This window comes from Miscanthus floridulus, chromosome 11, assembly GCF_019320115.1.
Source record: "Miscanthus floridulus cultivar M001 chromosome 11, ASM1932011v1, whole genome shotgun sequence".
NCBI classification, from domain to species: domain Eukaryota; kingdom Viridiplantae; phylum Streptophyta; class Magnoliopsida; order Poales; family Poaceae; genus Miscanthus; species Miscanthus floridulus.
In genome coordinates, this window is record NC_089590.1 from 49,542,525 (window position 1) to 49,553,895 (window position 11,371).

The following is an 11,371-nucleotide window of genomic DNA, read 5'->3' on the forward strand; positions in this document are numbered from 1 at the left end:
TCTGGCCAGCTAAGTGAAAGATGATATTCAATCTCGAGCAAGGTCCAACAACGATATGGTCCTTAATTGATACGGACAAGATCAACATAAGTTAACCTATCACCATCAACATATAAGATCCCGCCTGGTCTCCATTTATATATCACCACATGGTTATTTTTGATGATAGAAAATATAGCCAACCGTGACCAAGTATCCACCTATATCTCACAGGTGACAGGAAATCACCCAACTTCAACCTGTCTAAGCATAGCTAAGCATTGATCGACCAACTCATACTAGTAAGGGTACTGTAGGATCTCTGGTTGGTCTAGGGGGGTGAATAGGCCTATCAAAACAAGCACTCAAACTTTTATCAAATTCACCCAGCGGTACTGCCGCTCTAGAGGGTGGCACTGCCAGACTAGAACAACGGCACTACCGCACCTGCAGACAACTTTGAATCATAGTTCAAAATCCATGAACCAAAACTTAGATCAGAGAAGTTTTCTAGCTTATTGCAGGTATGACAATCACTGATCAAGAGCTAGAAGTGGTAGGAACACCACACACAACTAGATCAACTAGAAACCCTATAAATCACATCAACCACAATATGTCATGCAAGTAATGTAAATCAAGCATAAGTGACACAATGATTTATCCCATGGTTCAGCTCACCACCAAGTCTTGCCTACCTCCACATTATTGCGGTTAGCCACTAAGGCTTAGGGCTTTCTAACCCTTTCTCGTTCTCAAATCAAGAGACTTAACTCTTGAGATAAGGGGTGAGTTTACTAACTTTAAGGTTACAAACCTCCCGGAGCTGCCACACAAGTTGGCAAGCTCCATGGGCGATGCTCTAGCCGGTTAGGAACCAAGCTCCAAGAGTAACAAACACAACCACCAGCTAAAATGTGAACCAAGTGCTCTTTAGAGTTGGGGGAATCAATTGAGCTACTCTCTAATCGAGTTTTGGACCCTTTTTCCTCAAGGATTGATGGGGAAATCAATGGATTTGCTTGGGGCTTGAGGTCAACAATGGAGGGGAGAGAGAGAGATACTGATCTATTTTGAGCATGCTGAAGTGAGGAAGAAGAGGCAGATAGCCATTGGGGAGGAAGGGGAAAGGTATATATACCCCCAGCCCCCAATGGTCACCACACCCAAGGGGTCGGGTGAGATGGAGCCCGTGGCCTTGAGGTCAGGTGAGACAGAGCCTGTGGCCTTGAGGTCAGGTGAGATGAAGCCCACAACTTTGGGGTCGGGCGAGATGTTTTAATGCGTCTCAAGCCATCTGGGAAAGTCAGCGTGGGCGCTAACTTCCTTGTGCCACGACTCAAGTCCGGCAGTGCCTCTCTCCAAGTGCGGCAGTGCTGCACCACGCAAGACAGCAAGGGTAATAGTGAAGTGTATACTATCTTGGCTGTGAATCTGAGGATGCATGTGGTTGTTTGAGCACTTGGTAGCACATATTAGCTTAAGCATTGTGTCCCCCTTTATAGTACGGCTTTTCCTATACTCAAATTTAAAATATAAAAGAATTTAAACCTCCTTTGAGTTTGAAGCCATCTACATTTGTAATTGGGGGCTCCTCCATTTCATGTAGCATCCTCAAATATAAATTCCCTGCTTGTCATCTCGATAAATCTCATTAGTTCTCTAATTTCGTGGTCATTATCACCAAAACCCACATTTAGGGCTTGATTGCACTTTCAATCTCCCCTTCTTGGCGATTGATGACAACCCAATTAGAGCTTACAAAAGATATGAAATAAATACTGAGATTTTTGAGCCATGGGTGTAGAGCCTCCCCCTAAGTATGTGAATAGAGAATTGAATTCTCAAATTAGCATAAGAAGCCAAGATTCACATTTTAGTGAAAGTGATGGGGCTCTCCCTATATCCATGGTCCTGTGGGGTGCTACATACTGTGTCAGGTATGTAAAATGTGATGCAAATAATAGTTTATGCACAACATGGTTTGTTGTTGTAGCTGGGTGCGGCACTGTCGCACCAGAGTGCGGCACTACTGCACTTGCTGTAATAGCACACACCAGAACAGACACTACATAGCATGTGATACATATAAAGATATATATTCTAGCACAACTGTATCACAAGCGACAACATAGATTAATATACGTCCATATCCCACACATATAAGGTACGTAAGTAGCATTATTATATAAATAGAGTTTCTAATGGACTCTCACCTAACGAAGACTACTCTAAACGGATACGAACATGACTCTAGCTGTAGCAACCTCCATGGAGTCAAAAAAGTTGTTGACCCCTCTAATCCCTCTAATTTTCTCCCCCTTTGGCATAAAGCACAAAAAAGAGAAAAAAGAAGAAAGACTAACACTCACTCCTCATCCTCTTGAATTGTGTCCCAATCAACATCATCCCCACCAGTAGCTCTACTAGCACCTGCAATGTCCTCCTCTCCACCATCATCATTATCATCGTCGTCGGAGGAGGAAGAAGAAGACACCACCACCCTCCCATGGTGATGAGTGATCCAAGTTTGGCGCTCACACCTGGTGCTTGTCGGCGTGAAAATGTGGTAGCCGCACCAGGTGGACATGCAGCAAGCCATAATGATCTGGAGATCTGCCTAGCTTCAACCTAGGACCAGTCGACCCTATGAATTCCCAAGGGCGTGCTAGTCAATTTGACCTACAATTGACAAGGAGAGAAAGTTTATCAGTAATTTAGGGTGAAACATGCTGGTTTTGCCCAGATAGTTCCAAGTGTGCCGCTTCAGGAGTAGCTAGACGGGAAAATCGACTAATATAGCCGATACGAGAAGAAATCAGTTGTTAAGGACTGCAAAGCTCGTGGGTCATGATTGATTTTATAGTAACGAATACAATGCACCCAGTTTTAATGATCCTTTCTATTGAGCTATTAACATATATGCGTCAAAGATACAACACTGGCTAAATCAGATTAGATCAATACGTGGTGTAGAGCCAATGAATTTGGTGAAAAGGGACATGCCACACAAACAATCAACTGTTTTATATCGACAGACCTATGAACCGTCTAGATATAATCTATTACCGTCAATAGTGAGGTTCGACCGGATCGATGCAGCTATAATGACGATGATAGTCCAGAACCAGAAAATCCATAGAACCGACCATACTTCAACAGGTTCATGAAAGCATGCCATATCTGTGAAAGCACAGGCGAATCGGCTAAAATAGCCGATTCAAGTAGAAAAGGGATTACATCATGTGAACAATCGACTATTCAATATGGATAGATCTATAAACTCATCAGATCTAACCTGTTATCCTTAACAGTGGGGTTTGACTAGATCGATGGCAGCCATGATAAAGATAACAGATCAAACCTTTAAAATAAATAGATCTATTCATATTTAACAGAATCATGAAAACACACTATAAGGGTTAAAGTACTGGCAATCGGCTATTTAGCCGATGCAGGCTTAACAAACGGCCAAGGTCATGCCTGGTCGAAAGCAAATCTACCAACTAGCATACTCCGATCTAAAGTGCTAACAGTGGGGATCGACTGGATAATAGCGAGCTATAGACTAGATTCAACTAGCTAGTAAACCTTCTCAAGATCAGACATGCCTTAACCGCATACTATGCATAATCAAGATCGAAGTAGAACAGCCAATAAAACATAATCCGTCGTTTAAAGTAAGAACCATCGTAATGTGACAAGATAAACGATGGACTAAAAGGATATGAGGCCGATCTAGATCGATCTCGATAGGGCGGGTTGATATTGCTAAAACTAATGACAATAAGAACATCAGCAAGATCAGTAACTTAATGAATCTACCTGAAGGATGCCACCCTTAGGTAGAGCCGATAACTTGACCTTAATCTAATTCGAGCAGTCGAGGTCAAACTTAACCGATGCAGCCATACTTGAACTAGATAAGGATCGATAACTAACTTATACTAGAGCTCGTAAGAGGTCGGCCGGACCGATGCAGCCTTACAAACAAAAGTATAAGCCATGATGGTACTTACAGACAAGCTAAAGGTCGATCGGATTGATGCAGCCCTGCTTGTTGAAGAACTCGTCGAGATCTATAGTACCCCTACTCCTAAGGGTTGGCATGAAGCCGAAAAAAGTAATTGGTATTGATTGATTGGGGATCTTTTTTACAATAGCCGGGGTCCAATATTTATACCCAGAACCTAAACATGAATCCTACTCAAATACGACTCATTACAATCTTTGGAATAAAAGAAAACATTCCTAACTTAAGATAACTTGGACCCTAATCTTTCCCTTTTTGTAGAGTCCGACATATTTTTCTCGACGCCAACTGTAGCTCATTGATGTTTTCTACTGACATCATCTGAAGAGAGCCAATCCTAGTACCGCATCTGAATTAGCTAATATCGATCCTTACACAATCGATTCCTTGATGACACAATCTTAGAAGCTTCGAGTTCCCGCGTTCTTCTTCCTAAATTTTGGTGCAAACACATGCCCCCCAATTTTGGGATAAAAATAATTTTATTCCAAAATTTCTATTTACCTGTTCACCATGTCGCAACCATTTATTCCAAAATATACACGTGACTCATGATATTCCCGGTCCGAATTTTATATAATACCCCAACAGTATCATTTCCGATTCACTCGGCCCATTCACTTTCCCCTTCTTCTTCGAGCGAGCTTCAACAACCAAAGTTGCCACCACTAGAGCTCCAACCCTAGTAGTTTTCCCTCTGCTTGAGCTGTTTGTTAAGTCATTCCTCTACAACCTTTTTTTGGATTCAGATCTATTCCAACTAAAATGGCGACCAGAGACTACATCCCTGAGGCACGTCTCCAAATTTCTGCCCTTCAACTATCAGCCGCTACTCTATTTTTTCTCTTCTTTAAGTTTGTCTCATCTGGCTTTCCAAGGGATGGAAAATGAAATTCTGATCCCTTCGTCTATTGTTCCAAATGCTTATTACCTTGGGCCCATGGGAGATGCTAATCCTTCGGATTTTATCAACCAAGAAACCAATCAAATTCATTTTAGGCAGTCCTTGGTAGATCTATCTTCTTGGAACACCAAAAATCCCTTTAGGAATTGGCTTAAAATGCCTAAGGGATAGAGAGACTGATTCCATATAGTGTCAGACAAAAAGGGCAAAGACTGGGAAGTTTACAATTTAAGCCAATGCCGGACCCTTTCACTGTCTAGAATGGAGAGAAATAATTCACTCCTAATTGCCGCTTCTTACTTCTGGTCCAACACCTTAAATGCTTTCATCTTTGGTCACGGTCCAATGACTATTACCTTGGCCGATGTTTATATGTTGACTGGCCTTAGAATAATAGGACCAATGTAGCCATATGAACTCTTAGGTGCTGGGTCAAAGAAACTGGCCAAAATATCAGACTACATAGGATGGGCAAGCTACATCCAGAACCACATCGGGAATGAATCGACTGTTAGCGAAAGAGAACATATGGCTTTTCTGAACATGTGGTTAGAAAGATTCATCTTCTTTGGGTCATCTTATGGTCTGACTTACAATCATAAACTTATGGCAGAGCATCTAGCAGTAGGCGTTGAGATTCCTCTTAGAAAGTATCTATTGGGATCAGCTTACCATTTGATGCATCAGGTGGCCGCTCAGCTACTAAAGAATAAAGCAGTGCACACCATCAGTGGCCCTTGGTGGTTAATACAAATGTGGTTAAATTTGTATATGCATAAGATTGTAAAGCCAAATCTCCAGAATTTGAGCTTTCCCTCCTCCAACTTTGATGAAGAATATAGAGGCAAAGAAGGAAGAACCCGTCAGTGCATGAACTATGGTGAAGCTACATCAGCCATAACAGTTGCTGTCGATGTTGGCCATCTCTTCAAGAAGTTTTATAGAGGGTTTAATGCAGATATTCTAACTTGGCTACCCTATGATGAGGATGAGAACAATGAGTTGGTCTTCCCATTCAAATTTTGATTTGAATCAGGCTGCTCAGATGAAATTGCAGCTGCAATCTTCAATTCATTCATCAAACCTTGTGTTCTTCTAGCCAAATTTCGTCATGGCCGTGTCAAAATGTCTATAGGTTCCTTCCTTCTAGGCAACCTTCCAACCGATGTGTCGATGCAGAAAGTGACCAACATGTAAATATTTATAGTCTTGCCGTACGTTGTGATCGGAGGTGGCCTAGCACTCAATGACATAGGGTTTATACTGGTTCAGGCAACATGCCCTACGTCCAGTTTGAGTCGGTCGGTGACTTTATTCCTGACCCTAGGTGCTCGAAGTTTACAATGGGGTTACAAACGAGAAGGAGAAAGATGGGGGGTACAAGAGGTCCGGTCAAACTCTGGTTAGAGGGACTGAGAGCGATGGGAGCTCTGCTATATGCTAAGTGCTCGAGCGTGTGCTCGTGGTTTGAACCTGGTGGTTCTACTGTTGTGTACTAGTGAACTTGATCGATCTGAATGAACTTATCTATTGGAAGAGAGCGCATCCCCTTTTATAGATGAAGGGGATGGACTTACAAGTGAGAGGGGGAGAGTATGTTCGCTGCTAAGTCTTGCTGCCCATGCCAGTGGGTACAAAATGATGGTAGGCGCCCACAATACTGTTGAATGTCAGATGCACATGGGAGGTTGCGTTGTCTTCTTCATGTATGGTAGATGTCGGTACCTGCTATACTGTTGATGCTAGAGGCATGTGAGGGGTTTTACCATGTTTGCCTACCATGGTAAATGCCGGCGCCCACAACACTATCGATGCCTCAGAGGCACATGAGGGAGCCTTACCATATTTGCCTAGTATGGGAGTTGATGGCGCCCACAACACTATAGAGGAAAATGTCGACGCCCACAACACTGCTTGGGCTCTGTCATGCCAGGGAAGTCACAAGGTACTATCTTGTAGGTGTATATGGTATGGTCCTTGGTATTGCAGTTGACTTGGGTGCCCTGTCTTACCTTTTCTGCTTGTTTCTTGGTCCTTACCGAGCGGGCATCTCCGGTCGGTTGGTCCCAGTCGGCTCTGATTGTGTCAGCCGGAGCAAAGTTGTAAGTAGAGGTTCGACGTATCCCTAGCCGGAGAAGCGGGTCAGAGTTGGAAGTGGTGTTGGGCTAGGCCTTCCAGTTGGAGAGGCCGTTCAGAGGCCGGCTAGAGACCAAAGTGAGTGCTGCCGTCGGAGAGGCGGGCTAGAGTCAGAAGCGAGCACCATTCCTCCTCGGCTAGTCCTTTCGGTCGAAGATTTGGACCACCGTTCTGGCCTATCGTTTAGGTACTTAGGCTGGCCCAAGAGCTACGCGTTGTGCTCATCTGCTGGGCCAAGCCCTTACTAGGAAGCTGGTACATGAGGGACCCCAGGTTTATGAACCCGACACTATGAGTTTTACAACCATTCTTTCGTAGCTCATTAGTTTGGTCTTGGTCAACTGCCCCTCGGGCTATTTTTCAAGGATATACTGAAACTGAGAGAAGGTATCAGTGAGGTAATGGAAGCTTCTATAGTTTTTTTAGTTAGGATCAGATCTTCCTTCCCTCTATCTTCATGAATGGACTAGAACCTCTTTCACTTTCCATTTATATGATCTCTGGTGGCAAGAATGGCAATCCCACCTCTTCTGCGGGCTAGTTCATCCTAGCTGCATTGCTCTAGATGAAGATTTTGCTTCTGACTATGAGGTAACTAGCTAACTCCTTTTCTTTCATAAAGATCATCTACTAAAGTCCCTCTGTCAACTTATCTAACAGAACTCCCTTGCAGGATGCTGAATTCAATCCCCTAATTATGGACAGAAAAGGGCATGTCATAGAGTATTATCCGCCATGTCCAATCCTGAGACTGGGATCAACTACACCTCCACTAAAGAAGCTAATGAAAACCCAGGCTGCTTCTACAATTGTAACATACCAATCTTCAAAATGCAAGGCAGCCGAGGGGATAACCTAGAAAACCATTACTGGAAAAAGGCTCCACAGAATGAGACCATCATCTGCTCAGGTAAAACAATTCATCCTCTTCCCAAAATGATATTCAATTTCTCATTATGGTTCTCTCCTCACAGTTATCAACCATTGCATCCCAATCTGCTCTGGGTGCTGAACTGTTGTCCTAGGTGTTTAAATCAGCACCAACCAAGTCTTCATTGGCCGATCCTCAAAAGGGGTCGATTTCGATTGAAACAACCGATGCTTCTAGGATAGCAGAAGATGAGAATCTTCCCACTTCACTTCCTGATGTTGCCAAGGTATCTCCCCCAAATTCTTAATTTTTATTCAATTTTCACCCTTCTCTAACTATTTATTATGCCAGATACTCCCTGAGGAAACACCCACGCAAAAGCAGGAGTCTGATAGTCTACCCATTGAAAATGATCCTATTGGCATTATCATCCAGACCATTGAATCTCTAGTCCAGCAAACAATTGATGGTAAGAAGATCATATATCTATTTTACCCTTCTGCAACAAATATGAATTGAAAAATCTTCCTTGATATTTGCAGATACCAATGTTAAAAGTTCAGAGCTGATTCAACCAGATACCATTGGTGCATCATCAGTCCTTCCTTCTTCTCAGATAGAAGCTATCCCAGAAAAGGTATTGTATTTATCTCATCATCAACTGATCTGATCCATTTAACAAGATTTCCTTTGCTCATATGTAGGCACTTAGTTCTCTAGCTCTAAGCATAGATGAAGGCGAGATCAGTTCATCTGCCACCTCTCTCCAAGAGACTTTATCAGAAGAGACCAGAAATTGGCTAAGGGACATATTGCCAATGTTTGAGAAAGATATAGCCGATTTGGTCCAAGATGTAGATTCAATGCGAAGAATCTTCTTAGCTGTCAGGGATAATTTGTCTCCAGATCTCATCGAAGCTCTGACTCCTTTATCCATCATCGAAGATCAAGCCCTAAAGGTGAGGAAAGTTTAGAGGAATCTATCTAACTGTGAAACTTTGATGGCCAAGAAGTATTCCAATAAACAAGAAGCCAAGGAGCTAGCACAACTGATTGACAATCTAAAGAATTCCTCTTCTAGAATCGAACCAGAGTTGAATCAGTTGAGAGTTAGGCATGCTGAACTTGACAGAGCACTGGAAAGTGTGAAGGCCGCCATCAATTGCCATGAGTGCAACTTGGTTCAGATCCCCAACGCCATCAAATAGAAGAAACAAGAGATGCTGACCAAGGTCAAAGAAGGCAAAGCCATCCGCAGCAGCCTTGAGAACATTCCTGGTTCAGCCAAAGGAGACAAGCAACAGATTGCAGAGGTTGATGCTATTCAGCTGAAAGCTTTGAAGGCAATCTGGGATGCTTTGAATTTGTGATGTCACTACTTGTAACACATATATCTCGTGTGAAACTAACGAGAACCATATTTCCCGCTAATCTATTGTATTTTTTGTGTCGGTTAAAGTGCCAATTTGAAAATAGCCAATTCCAGACCTTTGTTCTTAATCCAATTAAGTCTGAAAACATGGCCTTTATTAAGAAAAACTCTCTAATCTTTTGTCCTTAGTTATCAATGCCGCATTCTCTTCGACATTAGTGAGGCGGTGCTTCACCTTCTATTAGTTGCAGTTACTCTTCGCACATCTCGAGATATCTTCCATCCCATCTCCATAGCTATAAATACCAGCCGAGGGCTCTGACCTCGAACACATCTATACTTGTAATGCCTCTGTTCTTTGTGCTTCTCTACCTTCACAAACCCTGTAGCGGTCTTCTTCCTCCTCTTAGTAGATCTAACCAAATCCCATGGCTAGCGAGGACAGTCGGCGCAAGCACATGGTGGAAGAGGTCCCAAAGGAGAACCTGCCAGTGAGCCAGCGTCTCCATCGTATGAAGTGAGATCGACATCCTCTGCTCATGGCAAGGGATCTCTCTAACTTGTTTATAGGTTTGTCCTGAATGATGGCCTTTGTTCACTTCCTCCCAGGGCCGGTGAGCCCTCCAATGTTGCATCCGATGTCGCCTCCATGCTGGACTTCTCGTTGGACTCCTTCGATTCTTACAATGGCGATGATGCCCGTCATTTCCTCCGAGAGTGGAGGGCAGCCTAGTACCATTATTCCAAGGTAACTTGGGAGAACAGTTAGCTTGAGATCCGCCTTGGGGCTTCTCAAGCTGCCCTCCTTGCCACTGAGGAAGAGGCCAGCGCTGCTCGAGCATGGCTGGCTAAATCTGACGCCATGGTGGCAGGTAAGATGAACTCCAAGAAAACACTTCTTCTAATTTGCACTGTCTTTGCCTTGATATCTTGTTTGTTTTTGTGATCACTAGCCCTAACGGTGCAGTTAGAGAACCTCCAGCTTGCGGTGAATGTGGCTACGGTGGCCATCAATGCTCGGGTCCCCTTTATCAATGCCTACCTCCATGATGTCCTAGTCTGTGTCTAGGAGATCGCCCAACATGGCGTCCATCATGGTGCATCAGTGGCACTGGCTACGGTGCAAGTTTAGACCAGGTACGAGCTCCATACCATGGAGACTAGTTTCCGATGGGCGACAGCCCCAAGGAGCACGAGGAGTTGATCGAGGACTTTGTCAATGCGGTGGAGGCCATCGTGGACATTACATCCGCTTAGGATGTGATAAACAATGTCTTTGACTAGTTTGTACTTAGGGCAAACTGATCAACGAATAAAGTCTTCTATTTTTCTATGATCGTATCTCAGCATACTTTCTGCAATGTCTTGTGTATACCATAATAGTTTATGTGTTGGTTTTTTGCCCTACAAGCGATACATATCGTATCGGCTTTTCCCTTTTGGGGTAATTTTGAGCTAAAGGCGATACCCTTCTGATACCGGCTATTAGAGCCGATGACTGAACAAATCGGCTGTCAAGTATTAATCAAAATGCTATGATAATATTCCTTCAGACATTTTTCATTGATCGCTTCTTGATAGGTTGTACTAGAACTCTTCAGACCAAAGATCATTACAACCCATCCAAATAAGCCAATTGCGTCAGGGCACCTGAAAGCTATCTTCCTTAGCCATTATATTCTGCATTGTCGCTCATAAAAACTAATAACCTTGTGCCCAGCTGCTACATCTACTAACATATTGGCTATCAGCATCGGATAACCATCCATGGGTGTAGCCTTGTTCAGACCTCTGAAGTCGATGCAAACTCTTAACTTCCCATTTTTCTTATACACAGGAACAACACTCGATATCAACTCTGCATATCGACACGGTCGGATAAATTTTACTTCTAGTAATCTTTGTCTCCTTTTTTATATCATCAAGAACATTTGGGTTAAATCTCCTCGGAGCTAGTTTAAACGGCCGATATCCAGGTTTGATTGGCAATCGATGTTCAACAATTGATCGATCTAGACTAGGCATGTCATAATATTCCCAAGCAAAATAATCTTTAAATTCCTTTAATAAATCTAT